This window comes from Macaca nemestrina, chromosome 13 (genome assembly GCF_043159975.1).
Source record: "Macaca nemestrina isolate mMacNem1 chromosome 13, mMacNem.hap1, whole genome shotgun sequence".
Taxonomy (NCBI): Eukaryota; Metazoa; Chordata; class Mammalia; order Primates; family Cercopithecidae; genus Macaca; species Macaca nemestrina.
In genome coordinates, this window is record NC_092137.1 from 59543566 (window position 1) to 59565670 (window position 22105).

At 35.1% G+C, this 22105-nt stretch overlaps 1 long non-coding RNA gene and 1 pseudogene across 11 annotated transcripts in view; one reads left to right on the forward strand and one right to left on the reverse strand.

Annotated features, from left to right (window-relative positions):
* The window catches only part of LOC105465085 (uncharacterized), a 152159-nt gene that overhangs the window by 64644 nt on the left and 65410 nt on the right, over positions 1-22105 (reverse strand). The gene's annotated exons all lie outside the window — the stretch shown is intronic.
* On the forward strand, positions 2851-4086 carry LOC105465084 (pyruvate dehydrogenase E1 component subunit alpha, somatic form, mitochondrial pseudogene; annotated as a pseudogene).

A 22105-nucleotide genomic window follows, 5' to 3' on the forward strand; every position in this document is an offset into this window, starting at 1 on the left:
AAAAAACCGTACAATTATTCCCCATCTTAGAAAATTGTAGCCATTTACTAAGAATTCTCTTAGGCATGAACATGAACTGGTTTAATTTTCCCAAACACAACTCTGAAAGGTAGCAAGTATTTTCATGATGTATCAATCAGATTCTAAACCTTGCTGGTTAATTTTACTTATTAAAATCGTCCAGTTCAGGCTGAAATAGCAGTTTCATACCAGATTCAGGAATCTCCCCCTCTCTACCATAAACCAAACTGTATGAGTTTAATGATGGTTTATATCTGCATGTTTATTTGTGTACATTTGTGGGGCGGGGTTGAGGGGTGGTTGGTGTTTCCTCCTTTTTTATGTCTTCCACGCTTCATTCTTCTAAGGTCTGTCTCCTTTGTTGTTGGGCACAATGAAGAGCGAATTTTTTTCTAAATATCTCACTTTTTTTGTTTCATATTTGAAGGGAAATGGCTAGCAGTTGATTGCTCACATGGAGGGCATACTGTTAATTCACTATAGCAGTGGTAGGATTTGTTCCTCACAATTATTTGTACTGTTTGATTAAGAGTGTGAGATCCTGGACTTCTCACTTTTTTAATCTCTAAATAATTCAAGGACAACAAGAAACCACCCTCTCAACATTGTTAAAATGATGTGCCCAAGATCTTACAGTTATTAGGTAAGGGGGCAAGAATTTATCTATACCACTACTAAATATTCAAGTCAATATACTCTTGCACATCTGCATAACTGCACATCTTCTCATTGTGGTGGTTCCTTTTTAGATCTGCCTTTAGGAAAAGGGTGGGTCATTCAAGCCACTAGAAATACTCTGATTCTTGTGACAGCTATTATTCTCATTGAAAACTGATCATTCTGGTTTCTTTATCAGACTCTGAGCTTGGCTGACGCAACCCTGTTCCCAAGAGACGGATTCATTATTTCTGTGTTGATAATGTAAACATTTAAAGCTTATAAGGCTGAACAACAGATTCTAGAACTGTGGTGACCTTTCAAAGTCAGAAGCACATTGTGCCGCTTCGTGGTGGTACCACTTACAAAGCCAGCAAGCAAACAAATTATCCAGCATCATCAATATCTCAAGCCTTCCACAATTAAGATCAATAATTGTGTAGGTTTACCAGGATATGATTGACAATTAAAATGAAAATAGCCTTTAATTGAAATAAAATGTATTTTACATAACATATGTGTCTGAGAAGGTCAAAGTCTACTTTAGGTTTCTTTTTTCTTAAATTAACTTAATACTTAAACCTTTAACAGAATGTTTTCTGTGATGTAAACATTTTTATTAATTTATTTGTAGATTACTTTTAATTATCAAGACCTATTTATAATGAAAAATACATTCATTCATCCTGCTAGGTGGCAGTCATCTCTAGTCTTTCATTAAGACAGTTATTAAATGTCAGCATACACAGACATCATGTTGAAGACCAACTTCTTGATACATGTCATATACATTTTTTTTAAGCAATTCATGTCACAAAAACATCCTCAGACTGTCATTAACTATTTGATAAGTGCAATATGTTATTGTAATTTATTGAAACCCAGGTTTACACTTCATGATTCTGGCCGAAATAGAGTAAGCCCATTATACCTATCACTCCCACTGATTTCAACTAAAAACTGGACAATATTTAAAAGGCAACTATCTGAAAACTCTGAAAAGTTAGCAATAGCAGACAAACTAGAGAGAGAGCCAAACTTGAAGAATGACCATAATAGAGATAAATACTTTACCTGAACATGAGGCAGTAAAAACTCTAAGGAGAAAAGAACTCCCTGATACTAGAGAGTATTATGAGAAATCTCAGAAAGAAGAAAGCTGGAGATGACCCCCACTTTATATACGAACTGACACAAGTCCTGGGCTCACTCCTAAGCTGTGTGTGTGAGTAATAGGCATTAACATGAATCAGCATAGTAAAGGCTTCAGGAATTGAACTGTAATATAAACCACCACCCAAGTCCCAGAATTACCTCTGAGATATATGTGCAAAACAGCCAAAACAATATGACAAAGACTTTGAAACTATAGCTGACATTGGAAATACCACACACAGAAGGCAAGAAATAATTTTTTAGTTTTAACCTAACTGGGTTGATGGTTTGATAAATTAAAAATCTGACATTCAACAGAAGGTTTTAACGGCACCCAGAGTCTCTCAAGGTAATATTTAAAATATCCAGGATATAATCCAAAATTATTAGAAAAATAAATAACTAGAAAAATATGACAAATTCTCAAAAGAAGGATAAATAATAAGACTTAAAGGAATAGAAATAGACAAATTCACGAATATACTTGGAGACTTTAGTACTCTTCTTTGAATTATCAACAAATAAGTAGATAGGAGACCAGCACGGATATACAAGATCTGAACAACACTATCAAATAATTTTACGTAATTGATATTTGTTGAACGCTATATCTAGCAACAGCTAATACATATTCTTATTAAATCCACATAAATAATAACCTAGATGAGCTATATCATGGCTCTTATAGCAAACTATAACACATTTTAAAAATAGAAATAATACAAAATATCTTATACGATCATAGTGGAAATCAAAACTAAAAAGATATTGGAAAAGTACCAAAATATTTGCAAATTAAATAGCATACTTCTAAACAGACACAGGTTAAAGAAAAAGTCTGGAGTAGACGATAAAATATTTTGAACCGAATGAAATTGATGAGAATGAAGATAAATTTGCGGAATGAAGCTAAAATAGTGCCTAGAGGAAAATCTATAGCATTAAATGTTTATGCTAGAAATATAGAATGATCTCAAACTAATGATCTAAGTCTTCAACTTAAGAAGCTAGGAGGAGTGGCCGCTGCCGCCAGGGCCTGTGCTTCATGAGGAAGATGCTCGCTGCCGTCTCCCGCGTGTTGTCCGGCGCTTCTCAGAAGCCGGCAAGCAGAGTGCTGGTAGCATCCCGTAATTTTGCAAATGATGCTACATTTGAAATTAAGAAATGTGACCTTCACCGACTGGAAGAAGGCCCTCCTGTCACAACAGTGCTCACCAGGGAGGATGGGCTCAAATACTACAGGATGATGCAGACTGTGCGCCGAATGGAGTTGAAAGCAGATCAGCTGTATAAACAGAAAATTATTCGTGCTTTCTGTCACTTGTGTGATGGTCAGGAAGCTTGCTGTGTGGGCCTGGAAGCCGGCATCAACACCACAGACCATCTCATAACAGCCTACCGGGCTCACGGCTTTACCTTCACCCGGGGCCTTTCCGTCCGAGAAATTCTCGCAGAGCTTACAGGACGAAAAGGAGGTTGTGCTAAAGGGAAAGGAGGATCGATGCACATGTATGCCAAGAACTTCTACGGGGGCAATGGCATCATGGAAGCGCAGGTGCCCCTGGGCGCTGGGATTGCTCTAGCCTGTAAGTATAATGGAAAAGATGAGGTCTGCTGACTTTATACAGCGATGGTGCTGCTAACCAGGGCCAGATATTCGAAGCTTACGACATGGCAGCTTTGTGGAAATTACCTTGTATTTTCATCTGTGAGAATAATCGCTATGGAATGGGAACATCTTTTGAGAGAGCAGCAGCCAGCACTGATTACTATAAGAGAGGTGATTTCATTCCTGGGCTGAGAGTGGATGGAATGGATATCCTGTGCGTCCGAGAGGCGACAAGGTTTGCTGCTGCCTATTGTAGATCTGGGAAGGGGCCCATCCTGATGGAGCTGCAGACTTATCGTTACCACGGACACAGTATGAGTGATCCTGGAGTCAGTTACCGTACACGAGAAGAAATTCAGGAAGTAAGAAGTAAGAGTGACCCTATTATGCTTCTCAAGGGCAGAATGGTGAACAGCAATCTTGCCAGTGTGGAAGAACTAAAGGAAATTGATGTGGAAGTGAAGAAGGAGATTGAGGATGCTGCCCAGTTTGCCACGGCCGATCCTGAGCCACCTTTGGAGGAGCTGGGCTACCACATCTACTCCAGCGACCCACTTTTGAAGTTCGTGGTGCCAATCAGTGGATCAAGTTTAAGTCAGTCAGTTAAGGGGACTAGAATGGGAGGTTATACCTTCAGGGGGCTACCAATGAGAAAACCCAGTCAATGAAATTCTTGTAAACTTCCATTAAGACTAAGTGTGTAGATTGAGCAGGTAGTAATTGCATGCACTTCGTACATTGTTGCATTAAAAGATTATTGAGTGCTAAATAAAATAAAATAAAATAAGCTAGAAAAAGAGAAACAAATTAAAGCACAAGAAAAAGAAAAGGAACAATAAAAAATATCTGAAATTAATAAAAAGAAAAAGAAATAGAGAAAATAAATGAAACCAAAAGCTGGTTCCTTGAAAAGATGAATAGAATTCAAAAATATCTGGATGGACTGACCAAGAAAAAAGTGAGGATATACCAATTTTCAATATCAAGCATAAAAGGGGGATATCATTTCAGACCCTCAGAAAATAAAATAGAAGGAAATCTGAAATAATAAGAAAATAATAATAACATTTGTGTGCCTATACATTTGGCAACTTAAATGAAATGGACCCAGTACTTAAAAAGACGGAAACTACAAAATTTATTCAAGAAGAAATAGATAACTTGAATAGCTTTATATGAGCTAAAGAACATTATTCATAATTAAAACTTCGTAGCAAAAAATTCTAGGACCAAATTGCTTCACTGACGAAGTCTGCCAAAATTTTAAGAAATATATAAGCTTTATACAATTTGTTTTTCAGAAAATAGAAAAGGAAATATTTTGTCATTTTGTCACAAAAAAGCCAGATAAATGTAATACAAGAAACAAGAAATTGAAAACCAATATCCCTCTTACACATGGACATACAAATATTCAACAAAATATTAGACAAAAAATACAGCAGTACATGAAACAATATTAATACATCATGACTTAATAGGGTCTATCTCACTAATGAAGAACTGGTTCAACATTCAAAAGCTAATCAATATAATCCATCATAATAACAGACAAAAATGATTATTAAAATAAAGAAAAATCATTTGACAAAATTTAGCATCTAATTTCCTCATAACAAAAGATATTGAGCATTCTTATATGATTATTTGACATCTGTATATCTTCCTTGGTGAGATATCTCTTCAGATATTTTGCCCATTTCTTTTTTGGGTTATTTTCTTATTGTTAAGAGTTCTTTGTGTATTATGAATACAACTGCTTTATCAAATATTTGTTTTGAAAATATTTCCTCCCAGAGTGTGACTTGCCTTTTTGTTCTCTTAACAATGTCATATCAGAGCAAAAAATCAAAAGGCGTATTTTATCATTTTTTTTTCTTTCATAGATTATGCTTTTGGTGTTGTACCTAAAAACTCCTTGCCAAACCTAAAGTCATATAGATTGCCTCCTACATTTTTTCTAGAGATTTTACAATATTGTGTCTTATATGTAGGATTATGATTGATTTTGAGCTTTTATGAAGGTGTGAGGTCTATGTCTAGATTTTTTTCTTTTGCATATGGGCATACAATTGTTCTAGCAACTTTTATTGAAAAGACTATCATCTCTTCATTGAATTGCCAGTTTTCCTTTATCAAAGATATTGTGTTGGTCTATTTATGAGCTTTCTATTCTGTTCCATTGATTTTTGCCTATTATTTTGATATCTTAGCCTGTCTTGATTACTACAATTTTTTAGTAAGTTTCAATGAGTATTATTACTCATTCAACTGTGTTCTTCTTCAGTATTATGTTGGCTATTTTGATATTTTACCTTTCCATAAAAATTTTAGAGTAACTTTGTTGATATCCTCAAATTATCTTGTTGAGATTTTCATTGGGATTATATTGACTCTACAGAAAGTTGGGAAATTGACATTTTAACAATATTGAGTATTCCAATCCATGAAGATGGAATATTTCTTCATTTATTTAAAATTGTTTTGATTCTTTCCTTAGATTTTTAGAGTTTTCTACATATACATTCTATGTATATTTTGTTGGGTCTATACTGTTTTATTTTATTTTATTAAATTCTGGGATACATGTGCAGGACATACGGGTTTGTTACACAGGAAAATGTGTGCCATGGTGGTTTGCTGAGTATTTTTAAAATTATCATTTGAAACCAATAGTACTTAACTTTTATCTTTCTCCTTTCTAAAATAGGTGGCACACTTCCTACCATGAAAATAATTCTCTACTGTTCCTTCTTCTTGTGGATACTGCATAATAAAAGAAGAAAGTATGAAACAAGATTTGACAATCCTCTGTTTAGAAGAGTACCTTAATGACTCTAAGGCAAAACCTCAGAATAGGAACTTGGTGACTACAGAGGTCTTTGAAACTAGACAATTAATAAGGGCAGGCCTTCAAAAGCAGATCAGAGGGAAAAAAACAATCCAAAGAGAACTTAGACACAAATACCCAATAGCAAAAGAGGTATAGCTATAATAGCAAAAAAGCACCTGAAGATGATTATTTAATGACCAGGAATACTTCCCATTCCAATATGTACAACCTTCGGCAATGTGACATTGGCATGCCTCCTATCCAGAAGTAAAATTTATTTTTCTACCCCTTTGAATCTGGGTTGGTCTTGTAACTTGCTATGTCTAATAGAACATGGTAGAAACAACTTTGTGCAAGTTGTGGAGGCTTATCCTTAAAAGACCATGCAGCTTCCATGTTTACCCAGTTGGAGACCTGCCTTCATACCACCCTAGAAGGAAACCGGCCTTGTCTACCAGAGGATAAAAGGCCACATGAGGGAGAATCAAAGTACTGTAGAAAACAGCATTAAGAAGTGAGTGAGGTCTTCTCGGAAATTTCAGCCCAGCCAACTCTCCAGCTAACTGCATTCACATGAGTGAATCCAGGCTAAACAAGAAAGGATGCCATCCAGCCAAACCACTGACTGTGGGAAGCAATAAATTGCTGTTATTTCAAGATACTAAAGTTTGAGGCTATTTTTTATGCAGCAAAAGACAACTGATAGAGTGCCATAAACCAGAAAATATTTATGTTTTAAGGTTCACCAAACAATGCAAGAGCCCATTTGTAAGCTCTGAAGCCCTGTTCCTAAGGTCTGATGGCTTAGAAATTAGATGATAGAATAAAATTTAGATAATTGAATAAAAGAAAGGAAGGTGTTCCAGACAGGTAGAACAACATGAGCACAGGCAAGAGGCAGGACAAAAAGAACAAAAGGAGTCATTCTTTCATGCATTTTTTCTTTACAAAAGAAGTAATTCTGTGTTCCTCTTTAAATCTTCCAAGATTTTCCCCTTTTGGGTTATATTTAGTGTATTCATCTAAAATAGTAGAATTAGATTGCAAGGTCTAAAGGAGCAGGGAAACAAAAAGACCAACACTCAGTGAGCATTTACCATGTACCAGGAACTTGACATTGCCTAATCTCATTCAATCATCACAAAATAGCCTTATGCTACAATTATTTCTCCCCATTTTACAGAAGAGGCAACTAAAGCTCAGGGATTGTAGGTAATTTGCCCAAGTTCACTAAGCTAGTAAATGGTATTACTTTGCTTCTTCCTCTTTCAAAATATATACAACTTCCATAATCACCTACTGCCTCCCAGACTCTTTATTTATCTCACTATCAGCAATGCTTAGTTTATTTCTTCTCACAATGAAGGCACTCAAAATGTGCCTCTGATAGAATTTAGGGAGAAATAAACTTACATGAAACAAAGTTCATTAATCTGACAGAATGTAGAGGAAAACACATGAAATAAATTTCATTAATCTGATAGAACTTAGAGGGAAAAACTTACGTAAAATAAATTTTATTAATCTTTGACTCTAGTGACATTAACAGATAAATAGTTTTCTGTGTGAAGTTCACTTCCTTTATGTAACCACTAAATTCATAACTCAATCATTCACTGATCCATTTAGCAAATAGGTATTAAGCATCTCATAAGTGCCAGCTTTTTAGGCACTAGGAACACAGTGGTGAGCAGAGGGACATCAAACACATTCATACTCACAAAGTCTCTGACCTCTAGATGGAGATTATTGGTCATATTTGTGTCTTCCCTAAAGATATCCTGGGCATGGGTGTCAACCTTGAGCAAGTTGGCTTCTCAGTCATTTGTTTTTATTTCTACATGTCCTCCTAACAAAACAATAAGGGGAAAATAATATACTCAACTCTCTTTGATCCTTACAAGTGAAAAATGATTGAGTACCCCTTCCCAGAAGGAGGAACAGAATTTACTAATGCTTTCTTGTTTATCTTTAAGAGTTACAATGCTTAGAACAACTGTTTGCTCCTTGTAAGAAATGTACATGTTGTCTAGTTAGAATGGTTTAAAATTATATTTAAAAAATTCATTATTCTGTCCAAAGACCCTGGAACTTAAACTTAACTGAAAATGCACATGTAAGTCAGACCACAGTGTCTTGAAGTTTCTATGGCAAGTTTGTCAAAGTTGGAGAGCGTCACTTACTCCCAGCTGTTTCTAAGGTTCACAGCTTCCACCCCCACCCCCGCCAATACTTGTCTGAGATTCTTGGCTGAGAGAGCTGTTTGTTTCTTTATTTAGCAAAATCTAGCACAGCTCTGCTTAGCAGAGGGACAAACTGGAATTTGCAAATTTCTGCATTATCACTCAGAAATTGCCAACTTGTCACAGGTGTACAGCATGCGAATAATGGGAAGAAGAGAGCCGGGGACTGCCATGGACCTGAACGCCGGGGGCTCCATCTGCAATGTCCCAGGCACATTACTGCATCTCGTAGGGGAATCCGCTTTTCGTGGTAGGCAGAGGTGGGGAGTGCAGGTCCTACTCACGGCTTACAAGACATTTTAAGTCAACAATTATAAGCAGAGCTGTTAACAGCACGCTGCTTGATTATTATGTCATGAAGAAAAGAAAAGAATGGCAAGGGTAACTTGAAAAAATAAATGAAGAGCAGTGAGTTTTCCGAGAAGCAGAGAATGAAACTGAGAGATTCTTGTTATTTTTTAAAGCTGCTGAGTTGCTCTCACTTCTTTGCTAAGTCTCTCAAGTACTTTTTTTTCCTCAAAAGGCTTGAATAAATACCTGCCCTGCACTGAAGGGGAAATGCAGAGGCTCAGCTTACCGACAAGTGGACAGGTGGCGAAACAGGTATGGGCATTTCTGTTTCAGGTCAGCTTTTCATGGGACTTAATTGAATAATATCACCTTTCACTTTTTACCTTTTTCCCCCTCATTGATCAAGCTGCTTTTGAGAAAAGTGATACTTTGCATATCTGGCTAAGTACTGTTAACAGCCTCTGCCTGCGGTTTGTTAAAATTAAAAAAAAAAAAAAAAAAAAAAAAAAAAAGTGTGATCTTGCCGGAGAAGTAATTTGCTTCTCTCCAACCAATGATGGCTTGTACTTTATGCAAATTGGTATCTAGGGACAACAAATCCCATTTAATACATATGCATAGTTCATAAAAAAAAACGACGTGAGAGAAAGAGGAAAAAAGATAAAGCAACGAGTCAGCAAAAGAACAGGTTCCGAGGAAATTTATTGTCCCAAATTGGACATTTGTAACAGATGATGTGAACAAGTGTTAACTTTGTTTTCAGCAGCTCTTCACGTACATTCACTAGACATCACACAGATTATGTTTTAAGGATCTGAACTGTAATAAAAAAAAAGTGTCTATGGGCTTTAGAGTGTTGTGTTCCATATGGTTAGGGAAGTACGGAGTTATTGCGACAAGCATCTTGTGAAGCTCATTACGCGCGGTGGTGTTAGATGCGAATTGCCGCGCATAGCTATAGGGTACGTACATGACATCCCACAGTCAGCAGATAGCAACTGGAAATGAAAGATATGAAGGCACAGAGTACAGCTTCAGGGAACATGTTAGACAAAACATCTGCTGGTATCAGAACACTGCATTATCAGATCATTGTGGCCATGAATTTTTTATAGACAGTTTTTTCCCCCAAACCGCAACTTTGAAAGTGACATTTTGTGCAAAAAGTTTTTGATTGAAGTGTGATGTCAGGAGGAAGTCCAGTGCTGTAAGTCATTGTATAGAGAGCCGACACTGGCAGCCCAAGAAAACTCCTTTTTGCAAAGTGGGGCAACCTCGCCTAGGAGAATGTGTGCTGCAGTGCGTGCACATGGGAAGGCATAAGCAAGAAAGTTTTCTAAGCAAAAAAATATGACTGAGATGCTTTGGTCTTTCTATGTCACTCAACATGTGGACAGGTTCATATCCTTCATATCCTAGACATTCACTTAACACTTCCTTTCTTCATGTGGAGAAAGGGTTGGTCAGGAACTCCAATTAAGTGAGGAGGCAATATTCCATCAACTTATCTCTTGTACTCCGCTTGTTAATGGCAGCATTTCTCTTTTGCCACTTCTGCCTGAGAGTGGCTCTTGTAAGAGGTTCCTTCATTGCAGGAAACTTGCATGGATGAAAAACTAGCTGAGTTCTGATTATTCGAAGTATACATTAGCGGCCCCACAGTCCTTGAGAGACGGTGGCAGGAAGGCCTGAAGAAAGGGAGGCAGTGGGGAGATGGTCCTCACCTTGAGAAAAGTTAATGGTCCTGATATTTAGGCCCCATTCCAGGATGCCATATACTTCATCTTGGAAGATAATGAAGCTCATCTAAAAGTATTATGACTTATGGAAGAATCCAGCTATCGACAGCCACCTTTCTGTTAACATGGTTCTGAGAAATGGAATGATTTCACAGGCCATGGGGCACAGGGATAAACGTATTTCTCTTAAAAGAGCTAATGCAAAAGAAGAGTAGAGGAGAAAGAGCTCAAAGACAAGTGGCAGGTCCTTGAAATGGATTCTGGAGAACTAGAGGAAGTGCTTTTCTCTATAATGCAACCAGTATTCAATTTAACATTCTTTTCAATAAACCATTGGATTCCTCTCTTAGCCCATTAGAAAAGTGACACACTGGATAAGATCAGAGTGTGACGCTCAGAAACCCTCAAGAGAGACTATATTTACTCATGGCAGCAGATATGAAGGAACATCTGTACAATAATTGGCAATAGTTCCAGATATGAAAGAGAAAAGTAAAAGATACTCATGAATGAGTAAGCACCAACTACAGAGATCTGTACTTCACAGCTCCAAGCTGTTCTCTTATCATTCTACACATTTTTTTCCATTTTCTTTTTGTCTTATTTTCATCTTTCTTTTTTATTTTCTTTCAGCGAAAGCAGAGTGAGGAAGAGGATTTCTTTTCATTTTTCATAATTCCTTATTTCTACTGCTTTGTAGAAGAGATATGAGTATAGAGAAATACCCTCTGGGTATATATTCTCTATTATATTCCCTGAAAGTTTTGATGAGCCATCAACTGTACACAGAAAGATGTGAGAATTCGTTCACTCAATAAATATTTACTAAGCACCTATTACTGCAAGTGGCCCTTGTGCTAAGAAGAACTACGATTTTCAATAACTGTATTTATTTATTTTTAATATTATTTTTGAGAAAAGGTCTTGCTCTGTTGCCCAGGTTGGTGTGCAGTGGTGCAATCATGGCTCACTGCAACCTTGACCTCCAGGCTCAAGTGATCCTCTCACCTCAGCCCCCCAGAGAGCTGGGACCACAGGTGTGCACCAATACACCCAGGTAATTTTTTCATTATTTGTAGAGATGAGGTCTTGCTATGTTGCCCAAGCTAGTCAGGAACTCCCGTACTCAAGCAATCCTACTGCCTCAGCCTCCCAGAGTGTTGGGATTATAGGCATGAGCCAGTGCACCCGGCCTTTATTTATTTTTGAAAAATATTGTAAATAAAAAAATTAATAAACAATACTCAGAGTCAAACATTAAGTAAAAGAGGGGAAAGAGAGAGTTAGGTAACCTTCAACCTGGTTTTGTCTTGAGAACATTTGCTGTTCCAAGTAAATTTAGCTTTGTTTTCCTTGATCTCTAAGGGTATGGAAAATACAAAGTCTAGGGATCATTCTAAGTGAGAAATATAGATGGAGATATCCCTACATCTAATTCCTCCAAAGACCACATGCTCAGTGTCACATAAAACACAAGTAAGCATGTCCTAGTCATCAGCCAATCACCAGCACACACACACACAGCCAACAACACAATAAGACAAAGGCTTCAGAAAACATATTTATCAGGTATAAAAGAAATATGTCTAATGAATGCTAAGAAGGTGAATAAGGGACAAATCATAAAAAATAGTTAAAGGTTATACAAATGTAAAAGCATATTTAAGTAAGAAAAAATAGAGCTTATAGAAAAAACATATAATTCATTGGATGGATTTAACAGTTGAATACAAATAAAGACAAAAATTTTGTGAGCAGGAAGATATGTCTGAAGAGAAGCAAAGAGATGCAAAATGTTTTAAAAGTTAAATCATGATGGGGAAGAAAAAAGTTTTAATATACGCCTAATTAAGTTACAAAAACAAGAGAAAGGGAGCTGCAGTAGTATTTGGAAGCATAACAGTTTAGAATTTTCTAAAATACCAATTCTCAGACTTATGAAGTCTGAGAATTATAATACCAATTCTTTTGGTATTATATGAATATATTATATAATACCTATATAATATATAATTATATGAATTATATAATATAATACCAATATTATATGAATTATAATACCAATTCTCAGACTTATGAAGCTAAATGAATCCTAACCAGGAAAATAAATATCTAGAACACAAAACTGCAGACCACAAAAGACATAAATGTATTAAAGCACCAAGGCAAAAATGAGAACCTTCAATGTTTGATGAATTGACAGCGAACTTCTCAACAGCAACTATGAAAGCCATACACTGTGGTAACATCTTTAATGTGCTCAGAGAAAATAACTGTCTACTGAGACTGCATGTTAATCAAAGTGATTTTCAAGAGAGTGGGTAAGATAGCGATATTTGTTGAAACGAAATTAATAGTTCACTATCAACAGATCTTCTTTGAATGAACTTTTAAGAAATGAAATTCACAAAAAAACGCAAGTGATCCCAGATGTTAGCTTTGAGTAACAGGAATATATTAGGAGCAAAGAAAATGATAACATGTGAATAAATTTAAATAAACTTTGGTGGCATAAAATTATAGTGATAAATTCTTCATGAGGTTAAAAAGCAAATAGAAAAAACTAATAAAAGACACAAAAAAGGTAAAAGGAGGGCATTGTTTTTATTAAGATAGTCTAGGCCAGGTATGGTGGCTCATGCCTGAAATCTGAGCACTTTGGGAGCCCAAGGTGGGCCGACTGGTTGAGTCTAGGACTTCAAGACCAACCTGGGCAACATGACAAAACCTTGTCTCTACAAAAAAAAAAAAAAAAAAAAAAAAAAAAAAAAAAATTAGCTGGGTGTGGTGGCATGTGCATGTAGTCCTAGCTACCCGGGAGGCTGAGGTAGAAGGATCACCTTAATCCAGGAATTCAAGGCTGCAGAAAGTTGAGACCTTGCCACTGCACTCCAGCCTGGGTGACAGAGCAAGATCCTGTCTCAAAAAAAAAAAAAAGTCCACAATTTCTGGAATGTTTAGGTTGAAGGGAAAGGTATCAATTTAAATTTGATAAATAATGTTTGCATGCTAAAATAATTAAGGGAACCTTTAAGCTAATACAAATAGGGCATAATATTTATTAATATTTATTTATTAATTTTATATTTATTTATAACATTTCTTAATTTTCCCTAGCCTCCCAGGTAGCTGGGACTACATGCACATGCCACCATACCCAGCTAATTTTTTTTTTGGTAGAGACAAGGTTTTGTCATGTTGCCCAGGTTGGTCTTGGAGTCCTAGACTCAACCAATCTGCCCACCTTGGGCTCCCAAAGTACGCAGATTTCAGGCATGAGTCGCCATACCCGACCTAGACTATCTTAATAATGGAAAAATGGAAAATATGGAAATAATGATCAACCATTCCAAACAGAAGCAATAAGAGAGAGGAAATGTGAAACAAAATTTGAGACAAGTAAGAAGCAGAAATTAAAATGGAGTATGTACATTTACATAAATTACAGTAAATGTAAATGGTCTTCATGGTCTAGTTAAAAGATCAAGATTGCCCAATTGAGAGCGAGAGAGAGAGACAGGGAATGAGAGAGAGAGGGAGAGAGAGAGAGAGAGAGACAGAACAGAGACAGAAGTAGAGGGAGAGAGAAAGAGGAAAAACAAGAAGAATAAGGAGGAGCAGAGGAGGCTGGGAAGAAGAGCAGGAGATTAAGAAGAAGAAGAAAAAATAGAGGAAGGGAAAGGTAAAAAACATGGATAAAAACAAGAAGAAAAAATTTAAAAGATTTTTTTAAAAAGAGAGAAAAGATCAACCAGGAGATTATTAATTGAAAGAAAGACAGTATATAAGGCAAAATAAATATTATTCTTATGAAAAATAAAGAGGGTCACTATATAATGATAAAATGTTTAATTTTAAACTTGCATGTATCTAGTAATAGCTTAGAACATGTAGAGTCAAAACTGACCGAACAGTGTAGGATAACTTGACAAAGTCACTATCATAGCAGCATATTTTAAGGCCCCTCACACAGTTATTGATAGAGCAAGAAAATAAAAAACATTAAAATTTGAAGTTTTTAAGCAATATAAATAGCATGCATGATATAATAGGCATATGTAGACTAAGGTACCAATAACTGCATACTATTTTTAGATACTCATAAACCATTTACAAAAATTGACTATCCTGAATTATGAAGCATGTATTAATGAATTATCAATCATGTATTAATGAATTTCAAACTTTTAGGTACTATATATTCTTTAACAAAAATACAGTTAAGTCATAAATAAATAATTTAAATTTTAAGTAGGAAAACTATTTATTTTGGAATTTAAAATCACACTTCTAAATATAAGTGAGAAAGTGGAAAAGCATTGTGGAAAATAGAAAATGTTTAGATTTGATAGAAATAAAAATACTGCTTTTCAAAAAACTATAGAATACAGCTAAATTGTAGCTTTGGACATTTTATTAGAAAAGAATATATTTTAAAAATTTCACTACAAAATTGATAAATGAGATGATAGATATGTTAATTAGTTTTGTAAATTATTCCACATTGTGTACATATATCTAAACATCACATTTTACCCCATAAATGTATACAATTATAATTTGTCAATTAAGAAAGATATTAATAAAAATAAGAGAATAAAGGCTAACAATTAATTAGTTAAATACCTATTATGGTTAACATTAGGTGTCAACTTGATTGACCTGCAGGATGCCTAGATAACTGCTAAGTATTGTTTCTGGGTGTGTCTGTGAGGGGTTGCCAGAGGAGACTAACATTTGAGTCAGTAGACTAAGAGAGGAAGGCTCACCCTCAGTGTGTGTGGGCACCATCCAATCTGCTGCCAGCTGGCTAGAACAAAGCAGGCAGAGCAGCTGGGATAAGCTGTCTTGCTGTGTCTTCCGGCTTTCATCTTTCTCCCATGGTGGATGCTCCCTGTCCTTGGACATGAAACTCCAGGTTCTTTGGCCTTTGGACTCCTGTTCTTACATCAGTGATTTGCCTGGGGCTCTCGGGCCTTCAATCACAGACTGAACACCTGCACTGTTGGCTTCCCTACTTTCGAGACTTTTGGACTTGGACTGGGCCACCATACCTACCTCCTCAGCTTGCAGATGGCCTATCATGGGACTTCATCTTGTGATGGTATGAGTCAATTCTCCTTAATAAATTCCCTTTCATATATACACATATCCTATTAGTTTTGTCCCTCTGAAGAACCCTGACTAATACAATACCCAAATAAACACATTCGAAAAAAACACCACTCCCTAAATAAATGGCAAAGGGTGAAAATAACAATAAAACAGTAGAGATTAAGAAACCATGTAACAAAAAAATCCAATAGAGCCATTGACAAATCTTTGCTATTGACAAAGATTGTTTTTTGAAAAGTAAAATGTGAAATTCCTGTAGCAAAATTCATCAAAGAAATGAAGAATAAATTAAAAATATTGGAAATAAATGATCCATAATTCTAGATATTAAATATAGTATGAGTAACTTTATGTCAGTACACTTGAAAATATAAAATGGTCAACCTTTCAGAAGAAAAAAAGGTAGAACTTTAAATCCAGAATAAGAAAGAAAAAAAAAAATCTGAATAGTTTTATTACCTCTAAAGAAACTGAATTATACTCCGAAAGAAACACCAAACCCAAGTGATGTTAAAATTATGTTCTACCAAACATGCAAGGTATAAATAGTCCTAATCTCATATACAGTATCTCAAAGTTTAGATAAAATGGGAGTAATATGTCACACAATTTGGTGGGCTAGCTAATTCTTAACACTGTAACCTGACAAGGACAACATAAAAAATCAGATTATATCTATAACTTACTCTGGAATAGAGGTGTAAAAATTCCAAACAAAATATAAAATAAACCTAGCATTGTAATGATTTTTTAGATCTACTCACAAATATGCTTATACTGTCTTTTCCTGGGCACGTAGTAGGATTTCACTTTTCTACATACTGATGGTTAGATTTTTCCATGTAGTGTTTTGGCCAGTAAAATGTAAATAGAAGGGCTGTGTGCCAATTCAGATCAGATGCTTTCAGAGCCAGAATGCAAGGTCTCATGTTATTTCTCTCTCCACAACACACACCCCTGCCACTTCCATATACTCCCCAAATGGTGAAGATACCATCAGCCTGAGTTCCTGTCAAAAACTAGATAGAGCAGAGACTCCATATGACTCACAATTGACATTTAACATTATTGAGAAAGAAACCTTTGTTATTATAAATTACAAAAATGTAGAGGTTGTTTGTTATAGCATTAGATCCCAAACCATTTTGCCTGATGCAAGCATTGTATAAAAAATGAATTTACTTTGTGACCGAAATGAATTTATCACAGAAATATAATTGTTTCTTAACACTGGAAAATCAGCATGTTAAGAGTTCAAGAGAAAAAATATATAATCTTCTCAATAAATGAAGAGAAAGGTTTGATAAAAATAAAAAATGTATTTATATAAAAGCTCTCACAAGACTATTGATAAAGACAAATTCCTTCATGAAAGATGTACATACACCTTTAGAAAGCCTGAAACCTACATCATACTTCATAGTAAATGTTGATAGTATGCTCTTTAAGGTCAATACAAATGGCAAGCATGCTCTTCATGATCATTTCTAATTGGCATTGCATAGAAGACCTTAGAGCAGTAAGGCAAGAAAAAGAAATAAAAAGTGAAGGATTAGAAATAGAGATACAAGGCCCAGCGCGTTGGCTCAAGCCTGTAATCCCAGCACTTCAGGAGGCTGAGGTGGGTGGATCATGAGGTCAGCAGATCGAGATCATCCTGGCTAACACAGTGAATGAAACCCCGTCTCTACTAAAAGTACAAAAAATTAGCCGGACGCGGTGGAGGGCGCCTGTAGTCCCAGCTACTCTAGAGGCTGAGGCAGGAGAACTGCGTGAACCCGGGAGGCGGAGCTTGCAGTGAGCCGAGATCGCGCCACTGCGTTCCAGACTGGGCGACAGAGCGAAACTCCCACTCAAAAAAAAAAAAAAAAAAAAAAAAAGAAAGAAAAAAAAAAGAAATGGAAATACAAAAATGTATTTACTCACAAATGAAAAATCATATAATTATCTTGGTAGAAAATCCCAAACAATCAGTAAGTAAATTATTAGAAATCATAAGATAGCTTAAGAAGACCTCTGAATGTAAAATCAATTCAAAAACTAACTAAAAATCTATTCAACAGAAAAAAAGTGTGTAAAATATGATTTTAAAGGAGATGCCATTTACAAAAACATCAAATATACCATATATATGGATAAATCTAACAATGTTATGAAGAAAATTAAAACATAATTGGAAAGAATCAAAGAGATCTCAGTAAGTGGAGAGTAATGTCATATTCAAATATAAATATTTATGTTCAAATATTGGGGAAATAATAATTGCAGATTTAAATTCAGTCCACATTGATTTATGGATTCAATACAACTTATCTAAAACTTAACTCTGTGTGTCAATGAACAAGCTGTTTCCAAAGTAATTTGATACAAAAGTAATTGCAGTTTTTGCTATTACTTTCAACAGCAAAAACCGCAATTACTTTTGCACCAACTTCATATAAAGAGCAAAAAGTCAAAAACAGTCAAGATATTGTCAACTATCAGGAATTGTCATAAAGCTACCTATATGTATATGCCAATGTGATATGTGATTTATTTTCCATTGCAGTTCAATGGGAAATAGTAGATTTTAAAATAAATGGTGCTAAACCAATTGATTTTCCACATTGTAAAAGACATACTTTAGACCCCAACCTCACACTACACATAGCAAGACCCTGCCTCTAGAAAATAGCAATAATAAAATTAAATTAAATTAGTTTGAATTTAAGACTAAAATGGGAAAGACAAGCTTATAAAACATTTTTAGAACAATATAAGAGGTAGCAAAGTCATTACCTCAGGGTAGAGAATAAAAAAGTAGAAAGCACAAACCTCAATGAAAAAGCTTCATAAATTTAATTATACTGAATTAAGAATTTAGATTAATTATAGAGAAACCAGAGAGTGAAGGAAAAGTCTATAAAAATAAAAAAAATACATTTATGACATATGTAATTCAAAAAGGATTATTTTGTAGAATAGCAACTAGATTAGGAATCAGGCCCCTCCCTGGAATATTCCCGGCCCCACAGTGATTCCAATCAAGCATACACAAAACACTTCCTAAAGTGTAGGAGCTTATCTTGACATTTGGGGTTGGTATATCTTGATTTTGGTGGCTGATAAAGAAAAACTGGGGATTCATGGACAGAAAAAGAATTCTTCCAAGATCCTCTTTGGGTCAGAGAAGCTGAAATAGTGGGTCTACGAGAACAATCATGCAAAGGAGTCAATTACACAAGAAGCAATGGGAATCTGGGTAGGGCAGCAGAGGAAGAGACAGTCTTTAGGATATGAAGGTGAAAGCTGACCCTGGCCCATCCTCTTCCATAGGTATCTCCTGTAAGATATGTGCATAGGTCATTAAAGGTCTTGCACATGTCATTAAAGTTTATTCCTATGTATTTATCATGCCTGTTGTTATTGTAAATGGAAATTTTATTTTACATTTCTAATAGATTGTGCTTTTTACATATGAAATATGTACATTGTTTATTGTACCATTTTACTACTGAATTACCTTTGTTTGGGGTATATTTTCACTTGATTCTTTGGAGTTTATTTAGATGTTCAATCATGTTATCTGTAAATTGGAGTAGTTTACCTCTTCCTTTTCAATGTTATCTATTTAATTGGCTTTTTTCTTGCCTTTTTCAAGCTTAATGTTAGTAATTGTGATAAAAATAAGCATTCCTTGCTTTTTTTATTAATTTCAAAGGAGACACCACTTACATTTGGGCAGGGAGAGATAAGTTTTAATTGTTTTAAAGTATTATCAATAAATTTCTATTTTAGTAAATTTTTTCAAAAACATTAAATTTTATCAAACATCCTTTGGAGTCTGTGAAGGCAATCATATGAGTTTTATCCTTATGTTTATTCATTTATTTCAAAAAACTTTTTAGACACAGGGTCCCACTCTGTTGCCCAGACTGGAGTGCAGTGGTACAATCACAGTTAATTGCAGCCTAGAACTCCTGGGATCCTGGGATCACGGGATCCTCCTGCGTCAGCCTCCCAAGTAGCTAGGACTACAGGCATCTGCACAATACCAGGCTAATTTCTTTTAATTTTTTTGTAGACATGGGGTCACGCAATGTTGCCTTGTCTTGAACTCCTGGCCTCAAGTCATCCTCCCACCTTGGCCTATGCAAGTTCTGGGATTACAGGTGTGAACCACTGCACTTGCCCTATGTTTATTTATATAATAAATTATATAATTAGATTTATTGGTATTAACTAACCTGCTTTCCTGGCATAAGAGCCACTTATTTATGAAGTACTATTTTTTAATGTTATTCTGAAATCTGTATGTTGATATTTTATTTAGTATCTTTGTATTAATATTCATGAGTGGCTTTGGTCTGTAGTTTTCTTTCTTAATAAAATCATTTTTAGTTTTGGTGTTAATGTTACACTCAGTACATATGAATACATAAATAAGAAGAGTGTCAACATATTGGAATTTTCCACTCCTTAAAGTTTCTTGTGAACATGTCTGGACCTAGTATTTTTGGGATATGGGGCATGGACACATGTTGAACAGGAAAAAAGATATATATATTTTTTTCACTTTTAAACAGCTTTGTTGAGATAAAATGTACATACCATAAAGTTCACCCACTTAATATGTACAATTCAATGATTTTTAGTGCATTTGCAGAGTTATGCAACCATCACCATAATCTAATCATGTAATATTTTTAATATGCCCAAAGGAAAACATAAACCAATCAGCAGTTACTCTAACTTCCCCATTCCCAGTTCGCGGTGACTACTAATCTCTTTTCTATCTCACTAGATTTTCCTATTGGGACATTTTCAATAAAAGGTTTCACACAACACATGGTGTTTCATGACTAGCTTCTTTCATAGCATAATGTTTTCATGGTTCATCCATGTTGTAGCATGTATCAGTACTTCATTTTTTTATATTGCCAAATAATATCCATTGTGTGGATACACCATGTTTTATTTATCCATTCATCAGTATATGGGCATTTGGATTGTTTCTACTTTTGGCTATCACGAATAATGCTAATATGAACATTGGGGTACAAGTTTTTCTGTAGACATATGTTTTTATTTTTCTTGGTTATATACCTAGGCAGGTGTAGAGAATTTGAAGAACTTGGTGGAAGTTCAATGGGAATTTTAGAAGTTAAGATCCTTTAGGGAGAAATTAAGAGATTTAAAAACACTGAATATCAAAAAAATTTTTGAGGATACACAGAAAGATATCAGGTGGATCACCTGGATTATATGATAGCTCTAAATTTAACATTTCAGCCACTTGAAAACTGTTCTCCAAAGTAGCTGCACTACCTTATATTTCTTTTAGCAGTGTGTATTTCTTTTAGCAATGTATTTCTTTTAGCAAAGTATATAAGGTATATGTATACCTTATATTTCTTTTAGCAAAGTAGCTGCACTGCCTTATGTTTCTTTTGGCAAACTTCAACCAATTTCCCACATCCTCACCCATACTTGTTATTATTGCTTGTCATTTTGATTGGAGGTTTTGAAGTGGTATCTTATTATGATTTGCTGTCTACCCAGTGACTAATGGTATTGAGCATCATGTTATGTTTATTCACAATTTGTATATCACTATATCATCTCTAACAATATCTATTTAAACATTTTGCTCTTTTTAATTGGATCACTTGTCTTTTTAATAAACACTTTTTAAGTTCAGGGGTACAAGTGCAGGTTTGTTACATAGGTAAACTTGTTTCATGGGGGTTTGTTTTACAGATTATTTCATCACCCAGGAATTAAGCCTAGTACCCATTAGTTATTTTTCCTGATCCTCAACCTCCTCCCACCTCCACCCTCCACAAGACCCAGTGTGTGTTGTTTCTCTCTATGTGTCCATGTGTTCTCATCATTTAGCTCCCACTTATAAGTGAGGATATGTGGTATTTGTTGATTTGTAAGAGTATTTTATATATTCTGGATACAAGTCCCTTATGAGATACATTATTTGCAAATATTTTCTCAGTACATAGGTTATCTTTTTATTTTCTTTTGAAGTCCTTTAAAGAAAAACATTTTTAATTTTGAGGAAGTTCCATTTGTAATATTCTCTTTTATCACTTGTGCTTTCGGTAGCATATCTAAAAAGTCATTGCCAAACCCAACATACAAAGATTTACTCTTATATTTTCCTCTGAGTTTTATAGCTTTAGATTTTATATGTAGGTCTATGATCTACTTTGAGTCCATTTTTGTGTATGATGTGATGCAGGGGTCCAAATTCATCTTTTGCATGTGGATATTCATTTATCTCAGATATAAGTTTTTGTTGAATGTTAATATTTAAACTATGAGAATGTATTCAAAAATATTTGGATAAATGAGCAGGAAAGAGAACCACCCTATTCACAGAAAATGCCGAGAATAAAATCCTTATTCTGTTGATATTTGTAAGATAATAGATACAATCTGGTGATCCAGA